General features: G+C 45.8%; 1 long non-coding RNA gene across 1 annotated transcript; it reads left to right on the top strand.

Annotated features, from left to right (window-relative positions):
- Positions 1-856: 856 nt before the first annotated feature.
- LOC135321588 (uncharacterized) lies at positions 857-5,453 on the top strand. The gene is made up of 3 exons (XR_010381455.1): positions 857-867; positions 3,322-3,486; positions 4,922-5,453. It is a non-coding gene; the product is annotated as an uncharacterized LOC135321588 (long non-coding RNA).
- Positions 5,454-9,108: the final 3,655 nt, after the last annotated feature.

Consider the following 9,108-nt stretch of genomic DNA (forward strand, 5'->3'; position numbering starts at 1 on the left):
CAAGTGGAGTCCCAGCAAAACTTTGTTTATCTAGTTTCTCATCTAGTCAACACACATCTTTGAACATTTACTGTGTTCCAGACATGGTTCTAGGTACTAGGGATACATATGACAAGGAGAAGACAGACAAGGTTCTTGCCTTCAGGGAGCTTACATTCCAGTGGGGAATAGCTGGCTCCATCTTAACCAAAGCCAGCCAGTCCTTGTCTTCCTTCCTCATTCTGGTCATCGCTTTCTCTCATCAGCTTCCCCCACCTACCCACACCTCTCTGCTCTCTAGTCAGCCTGTATTCTTTGCTCGTAGCTTCACCACCCTGGATGCCTTGCCTTGTCTGTATTCATCTACTCATCTTCCATGAGTTTTAAATGCCTTCTTTGTGCCCGGCAGGATTTAAAGTACTTTGTGGGTGCTCCAGAAAACCAATTGAATGAAGGCCCAGCTCTTAGCATTAAGACTGAACTTAAACAAACAAAAAAGTCTGTCTTTAAAGGAAAAAAAAAGATTGAACTTTTTTTAAAGTAAACTTTAAATTTTAGAATAGGTTTTTACTCACAGAGAAGTTGCAAAGATAACATATGGAGTTCCTGTATATCCCTCACCCAGTTCCTCCTTCAGTTAGCATCTTACACCACAAAGGTATACTTGTCACAACTGGTGAGCCAATATTGATACATTATTATTAACTGAAGTCCATATTTTGTTCAGATTTCCTTAGTTTTCCCATGAATTTCCTTTTCCTGTTCCAGAGCCTCATCTGAGATACCGCGCTGCAAGTGGTTATCATGCCTCCTTAATCCCTCTGGTCTGTGACAGTTTCTAGTCTTGGTCTTCATGAAGTTTTGACAGATTTGAGGAGTCCTAGTGAGGTATTTTTTTAGAATGTCCCTCTAGCCAGATTTGTTTGATGCTTTTTTCATGGTTGCACCAGGGGCCTGGGTTGTTGGAGGAAACCCACAGAGGAGAAGTGCTCTGCTTATCACATCAGATAGGGGGGTACGTGGCAGGATGGTGAAATCAACCTTAAACACCTGGTCAAGGTACTGTTTGCCAGGTTTCCCCACTGAAAGTTACCTTGTTCCCCTTTTACCTACTCTCCTGTTTAGAAGCAAGTACTAAGTGCGGTACCTCCTCCCCTCTGCAGGGTGGGGAGAGCGGGGGAATTAAGCTCCACCTCCTGGAGGGTGGTATTTACATAAATCTTTTCTTTAAATTTTATTGAAGTATAATTAATTGACAGTGTTGTGTTTCTGGTGTATAGCAGAGTGATTCAGTTGTACGTATGCAATTTTTCATATTCTTTTTCATTATAGGTTATTATAAGATATTGAATGTAGTTCCCTGTGCTATATATTAGGACCTTGTTTATCTATTTTATATAGTAGTTACATAAATCATCTGAATTCTTCTGTAAGGAAGGTTTATCTCTTCTCCCCCATTTATTTATTTAGTCAACCATTTATATTGGTATGGAATCTCATGCATATCTATGTGTATCTCAAACATTTATGCATAGTTATTTAATGACTTGGGTTATAACCTAATATTAGGCTATTTATTTTGCTGTTCAAATGGTTCCAGTTTTGGCTATTGGGAGTTCTTTTAGGTTGGCACCTGTGTCCCTTTGACATGTCCCTTCCTCTTGTTTTTTGAGCATTTCTTTACTTTCTGGCACTACTTGTTTATTTCCTGCCCCAGCCCTAGAACCAGCCATTTCTTAAGGGGTCCTGGTACCTTTTATGGGGGAGGCTTATTTTTAAATCCAGGCCTCAGCATCACTTACCTACCCACTGTCAGTCAGTCAGTGAGTCAAGGAATATTTATGTATATTCTCCTCTCATGCTGATTGTTGAACCAGATGTGGGATGTACGGTAGGGAACAGAGCAAATAAAGTCCTGCCTTCAAAAGCTAACAACGTGGCATGGCCTGTGAGAGAGACAATGAGCAAGTCTCAATGGAGAAAATATATAACTTTGATACATGCTGCAAAGGGAAGGGACAAGAGACTCAGATAAAAAATAACATAAGTCAGGGGCCTGGTTTAGATCAGGTGGCTGGAGAGGGCCCCCATGAGTGGCGAACATTTAGATAGAAAGTTGAAGCATGAGAAAGAGCAGAGGGAGGAGTGGTTTCAAACTACAGGTTAGTGGGTCATGACTAGCTTTTTAAAAAAGGAATAGAACATACCAGAAGTATTATCATGTAAAATTAAGGTTGCCTTTACATATAGGTTGACATATTCACTGGTTCAGGGTATATGGAATGTATTTCTTAGTGGGCATTATTATCCCAAAAAAGTTTGAAAGCCACTGTTTTATGAGGAAATAAAAGCAAATTGAAAGCTCTAGAAAGAGGAAAAGCTTTAACATACTTGAGGATCAGAAAGGAGGCCAGCGTGCCTGTGGACAGTGGGCACAGGGTGAGCGGAGAGGCCGAAGATGTAGGGAGGCCTGCAGCCAACCAGCAGGGCTGGGCCAGGAGGCCTTGGTGTTTTAATTAGGGAGTGATGGGAAGTCATTGAAGGGTTTTAAACAGAAGTGTTGATATTTTAAGAACTTTTAGGTTCCTGCTTGGGGAATGGAAGGAGAGGACAAAGGAGGAAGCAGGACAGACGCCAGTGAGAAGGGTCTACAAAGAGAGGCCCAAACTGGAAAGGTCCCTCGGACTTGTGTTCACATTCCATTGCCGGTCCTGTTCTCCCAGCCACTAGAACAGTGCCCGGAACAGCAGACCTTCAGTGTACCTGTGCTAAATGAATGAATTACACGGTTGTAGTAAAGATGGAGAGAAACGGATGAGTCAAGGCACATTTGGAAAATGGCACATTCTTTCCGAGAGATTGGGAATGAGGAAGGCGGTCAGGGAGAGTGTGAGAGCCCTCCTTCCCCATCTCTGCCAGCGCTAACGGATGCCTCCTGGCTCTGCTGTTGGACTTCATCGGGTAGTTACTGGATTCTGTTAACTGTTTAGACTGTGTTTCTACCTCTGTGCTTAGTCATATTGGCCAGGAGTGGAAATAACAGAATTTTTCAAGAGAAACTGAGATTGAGTAGAATCGCAAAAACCAGTTCTTATCACAGATTTTCAGGGCTTTAGAATCTTTCATGCCACATCTCTTAATCTCTGTGAGAGTCACCACCTAGCAAGTAAAGCTCCTCTGAGGGTTGCCAAAATTGCCTGGGATTCAGCATTCTGACAGGGACCTGGGGAGGTGTTCGTGTATAGCTAACTGGGTTCTAAAGAAACTTTTCCCGCCTGATTTTATGTTCTATTAAAAATACATTGTGGCAAAATCCTTTCCTGACACCCCTTTTCCTAACAGTGCTGGTGCCCGAGGTCTGCAGCTGGCTGTCCACTCAGCTGCTGGCCTCCTCGGCAGAGTGCAGCCACCTCCTGCCACTGTGGAGGGACTCGGATGAGGACAGGCGTAGAACTAGTCAACATGGAGCAGAAAATGGAAGGAACCAGACCCCAGGAACAGAAAACTGTGAGTCCTCTCTGGAAAGCTGGGTACTAGAGGTGGGTGTACTCCAGAGATGCTGATTAATTTTGAGGGGTTGGTCCTTTTGGTCAAATGGGTTTCATGCTCTTGACTGAGAAACCAGAGCAGCAATCGGGTGTCACTGGGAGTGATGCCAGTGGTGTTTGCATGGGTTAAGAATTTTCATATGACGGGATAACAAACTCAAACTGCCTTAGGCAAACAAAGGGATTGCATTAGCTTATGGCCTGAAAACCCTGGTGCGCAGTCTAGAATTTACATCCTCCACACGATGCCAGCTCCACATCTTTTTTGTTTATAGCTTTGTACTGCTTCTTCTGTGTGTTGGCTTCATCCTCAGGCTGGCACTTCTCTTGGTGACACAAATGGCTGAAGGAGTTTTGAACTTTGTATTCTCCAAGACACTATCCAGGAGAAGGGGGACTGTCCCCTCTGGGAACCCCACAGAAGACTGAGGAAGTTTTCTCCCAGAAGCCCTGGCAAGCATTTCCTCAAGTCTCATTGGCCTGAATCCAGCTGTATGCCCACCCCTGAGCCAACCACCATGGCCCTGTGATGGGCATCTGATTGACCTAAGCTTATCAGGGTTATCCCTGGAGCTGGAGGTATCCAGCTGTTAGAGAAAGAGGAGACAGCGGCGTTGGTGAGGGTGGGGGGGTCCCGCAAGGCAAAATGTGGGTGCTGTGGCAGGAAAAGTTATACTTGGGAGTCAACCTGTGCTTGTTTACTACATCAGCATCATTATTATTGTGATAAAGGCCAAATTGGAGGCAGTACAGATATAGATAAGGAAATCTTTGTTTAGCACCCCACTTCTGCCTGCTTCTAGGTAAGTGACTTACCCTCTTCAAATCTGTTTCTTTATCTGAAAAGATGTGGATGACAATACCTCAGGGAAGGTCAAATTCCTGAATATATATATGTATTTGAAAAAATAAAAATCAAAAGAGGTACTCTTTGTATTTTCTCGAAGTGCCAAATTTAGTTAGTCCTGTCAAAGCCAAGATTGAGCCCACGTTTCCAACTAGCTGGACAGCAGATGGAAGGAAGACTTCCCTGTCCACCAAGTGTCGGGCAAGTCAGGGCCCATCTCGTGTCTTCATAGCGAGAAAGAAGTTTCACTGGTTCAGAACCAAACTTAAGCAGCAGGTGTTCAGGGCTGGGGTGTTGAAGTTTCAGCTTTGATTTTTCTATGAAATCGTTCAGGTTATTAAAATGTCGGCCCTATTTCTCTTGTTTAAGAACTGGTTTCATTTCTAATGACACAGCACCATCATGCCATTCCTTGATTTAGTCACGAGAACCAAAACTAATGTGTGGCTAGTTTCATGTCATTTTTATAGCAGTTAGTACAGAGAACAACAGGCTCTTGTGAAAACAGATGTATTTGCTATCTTTTTCTCTATCTGCTACCTCTCAGACTCAAAGCCCAATTGCGAAGATGGCGTGGTCCTCTGGTTTGAGCCTTGCGGGAGAGTCTCATGCAAGGACAAGAACCTGGCTGTTCTTCTCAAGGAGAAGACTTTTCATAAGCAAGAAGAGTCCACCAACCAAAAACATTATAAGAATTGTAAAAGGGTGTCAGGAAGAGACCTTTTATCTCTTGGGAGAAGCTTCCCTTGGCACTGTTGTCTGTTGTGAACACAGAGGAGGGTTTTTTATTTGATAAGCCTCTCTCAGTAAACTTCTTCAAGGCCTTGTGGTATTAACATGAGAAAGTGAGCATATATTTAGCATTTCTGGAGGAAGCATGGCCTTCACAATAATGCTAATACTCTCCTAATGACACACAGCCAGTGTTTTCACAGAGGCCTTAGCATCTACAATGTCTCTATACACAGGTTAGATAACAAATGTTTACAGATGAAGAAACAGAGACATTGAGTTTTCCATGGCTTCAGAGAGTGCTGTGGAATTTAATTAGAGTCCTGGGCTACCCTCTACTGTGTAATTGTTTGGTCTTTCTTTGAGTTTCCTCAAATATAAAATGCAAATAATAATAATAATAAATACCTCAGTGGTAGTGAAGATTATGTAAACTAATGCATGTAAAGTATTTACAGCACCTGGCAAAATGTTTGCACTCAATCAATGTTCAATGTTGGAAATACCATTACCGTCACCATCCATTTTCTCAGTTGCAAGTTGAATGCCCTTGCCTCTGACTCATGTGTATACAACGCACTCACCGGGCTCCCTCCAACCTCTGTTATTCACTTGATCTTGGTCTCAAGTTGTCTTCCAACATCTGTCTCAGACTAAGGTAAGTCTTGCTTCCATGCTAGAAAGCTGGCCTCCTCTAGGGCCATCTCACCAATCTTTCACTGTTGCCTTTTTAATGCTAAACCTGACTCCGAGGGCACCAATTTTTTTTTTTTTTTTTAATGTTGAATATTGTGTTGAAGATCCGACTCACCTGGAAGACTGGATTGGGCAGTTATGCCTCCTGCTCTTTGCTTTGCTTTGGACCCTGTGCTCTGATGTAGACAAGCCCAGGTAACCTTCTTGGCCCAGTTCAAAATGTTTCATCCAGTTTGACCGACATCGTTTTACTTAATTCCACGTGGGGACATTGTCAAGACAGTCTTTCAACGGTTCCTTTCTTTAATTATCTTATTCGTTCTTTCTTTCAACCAGTATTCTCCACTGTGCTCACCTGAGCAGTCCCAGTAGTGTTGCTGCTATGTATTGCTTTGCTTATGTCCATCTCTCCCCTTCTCTTAGACTGTGCATTTCTTGGGGCTGAAAGCTATTGCTTCTATTTCTTTACATCATCAGCAAGACCACAGGCAGGTCCGCCTGGGGATTAACTCATGGAAGGGCTGTGACTGCGTCTATGACCCTCGTCTCCTCCCTCTGCTTACACCCTCTTTCTTTTCTCCTAAATGTCTCACAGGCCCTCTCTGCCTGAATGGAGTTAGGTCTTGAGCAAGCAGAGACATAGATTTTCCATTGTCAGGGCTGATCTGTCCTGTATTTGGGGCTTCGATGGTGATACACCCAGAGGTGTCCTTGGACCAGGCCTCCAACACCCTCTTTCGGTGTCTGTGTTGGCAGGTTACCTGCCATTTCCTCAAACAAATGATCACGTCTTCCCTTCATGTCTCACTGTGTTTTCCTTGGTCAAATTTCTCTCATCCTATCCGCAGTCTCATCCTGCCTTTCCCCGCTTCTCTTCCAGGCCGTCCCATTTCCCGGCCTCTGTTCATACTTTGGCCGTTACTCTTCCTTCTTTGTGTGTCACTTTGGTTTCTGTTCCCCCTATTCTTTTTCTTTCACTTTCCCCCGCCCACCAGTCCTTTTTAACAGTGTCATCATGACTTACAGTGTGGGAACACAGCACTGGCTGTCTCCCACATTACACAGCCTCCCCTGGCTTTCTTATGACCGACAATCCTTCCCTGATCCAATCCGGCAGGACGAAGCTTCCCCGGGGCCGGATGCCAGGGCCCAGCTCTCACCGTGAGTCCTGCTTCCTGCCCACCTCCGGAAGCGAGGGCAGGGCGGAAGGTGGAGGCCACGGAGAAGGACCCCAGACCTCTTCTCAGCTTCCGTGGGGACATGTGAGCTGGGTGTGACCCAAGACTGAGAACAGCTTCACTCTGTGAAAGCATGAAACAGGGAGGGTTCTTTTCTGAAAGGAATGGTCTAGGCTGCGGGGAAGAGGCGGGGTAACACATATGACTGAGACCAGGGAGGTTTCTAGTGCTGACATGACTTGGCCTCCTAATCCACAAAACTCAGCTGAACCACCCAAGCCAATGAATAACAGGATCCCAGTCATAAGCAGAAAACACTCTTCCCTTTTTCTTCCCTCAGCCTCACACATGCAGCCTCGTGCAATCTGTTCTTACACAAAGGTTGGCAACGTTGTCCTAGTGGAGGACAGGTCTGGAGTTTCTTGGCCACACCGCCCTTCTCGGAGGGTCAGCGGTCCAGAGGACGGCTGGAGCAAGCTGGACTGCAGGGTTGGGGAGGGGAGGGGATGTCAAGGCTGCTAAGGATAGGGCCTTCTAGGACTCAGTTTCAGAGATCAAGAAACAGTCTTCTTATTTCAAACATGCAAACCAAATTTGGTCAGACACTCTCCCTGTGAGGCAGCTGCCCTTTGAAGCTGTGGACCAGGGTGGAAATAAAAGCTCCCGTCTGAGAAAGGATGGGTTTCTTTCTTACGCTCTCTGCTGACCATTCTGTTCCCTGCTGGTTTGCTGCATGGACCCTCTGCTGGCAGCATGGGGGGGGGGGGCTGCAGCCGCTGGAGCAGCAGCAGCAGCAGCGGGGGAGTGAAAGTGACTGACACGCTGCGCTCCACAGCCGCCTTGGCCTCTGCCGGCACCTCTCTCGGCCTGACCTCCCTGTGCTGTCTTTCTGCTGCTGCAATGTGAGCCATGCTCCCTCGCCAGGTTGAACAGGCTGGTGGAGGAAGGGAGTACGTCAGATCTTAAGTCCCAGAAAGGCAATGCCGGCCTAACCCTAGTGCCGGTGGTTAAAGCCCACCGTGGGTGCAGCTGCCCCACGACACAGGCGGGGAAGCAAGTACAGCTAAACTCAAGATGGACCTCTGTGTTCAGAGATCTTTCACATTCACCCATATTCCCTAGTCAAGTGCTGCGAATGCATTCAATTTTTCTGGGCCCTTTCAACATTAAAATAAGACTGGATCAAAGTAAAGGGAAAAGATAACAGGAATTTTGCCAAACAAGACCAAGGAATACAGTTTTTTAAGCTCTATTTTTAAAGAACTATTTTTATAGAAGTTTAGCTTTAGTTGGTATCAGCCACAGAGTGTCAGTCTCTATTTCTGACTGTCTTATTTTAGAATTAAATGTAGAATGTTACCCATACCAAGTGTCTTGGATATCTTTTTCAATCGATTTTGAAAGTTCCCAGAGCTGGACTTCTGCGGCCTCCTACCCTGGACCTGTAGAGTACACACATGACCCATGGAAGTGCAAGAAGAAAATACTTTAATTTCTATTTTTATCTATGTTTTAATGTAAAAACGAAGAAAGAAATTTTGGATATGGCCAGGAAAATGCTGTTTGTTTAACTTCCAGGTTGGGCAGAGTGGCCAGAGAAGGATCATTTCTAACATAAGCTCTGGTTGTCACCAGAGAGGCCTCGAGACGCTACAGGAGACCATGGCTCCGGGTCAAAACAGACCTATTTTCCTGGAAACTCCAGAAGATTCTGGACCTGATCCAGGCCAACTATTTCTTCCCAGGATAGCCTTGCAAATCCTGGGTCTGTCCTGGGAGTGATGGGACAAGGGGTGGGGGTGGGTGGTCCCACAGAGAGCAGTCCCAAGTTGGGATCCCACTGCCCAACTGCTTGTCCTGGCTGGGACCCCACACAGAAGAGACCTGGTGCTGAGGGGATGCTTGTCAGCCAGTGGGGCTGAAGGCCTCACCACGTGTCTGTCAGAGGAGGGTCTTCTGGTGAGGACTAAAGGAGCCTGAACACTGTGTAGCCAGCAGGTAGCATCGGACCCCTGGGCTGGTTTTGTCTGCTCTCTGCAGTGGGTGCCTCAACAGGCAGTCCCAGCACCTCGCTTTTCTGCCAGGGTTTGTCCTGGGTCCTTCTGGGAAGCGACAGCTGTCAAACCCT

Source organism: Camelus dromedarius, chromosome 6, assembly GCF_036321535.1.
Source record: "Camelus dromedarius isolate mCamDro1 chromosome 6, mCamDro1.pat, whole genome shotgun sequence".
NCBI classification, from domain to species: Eukaryota; Metazoa; Chordata; class Mammalia; order Artiodactyla; family Camelidae; genus Camelus; species Camelus dromedarius.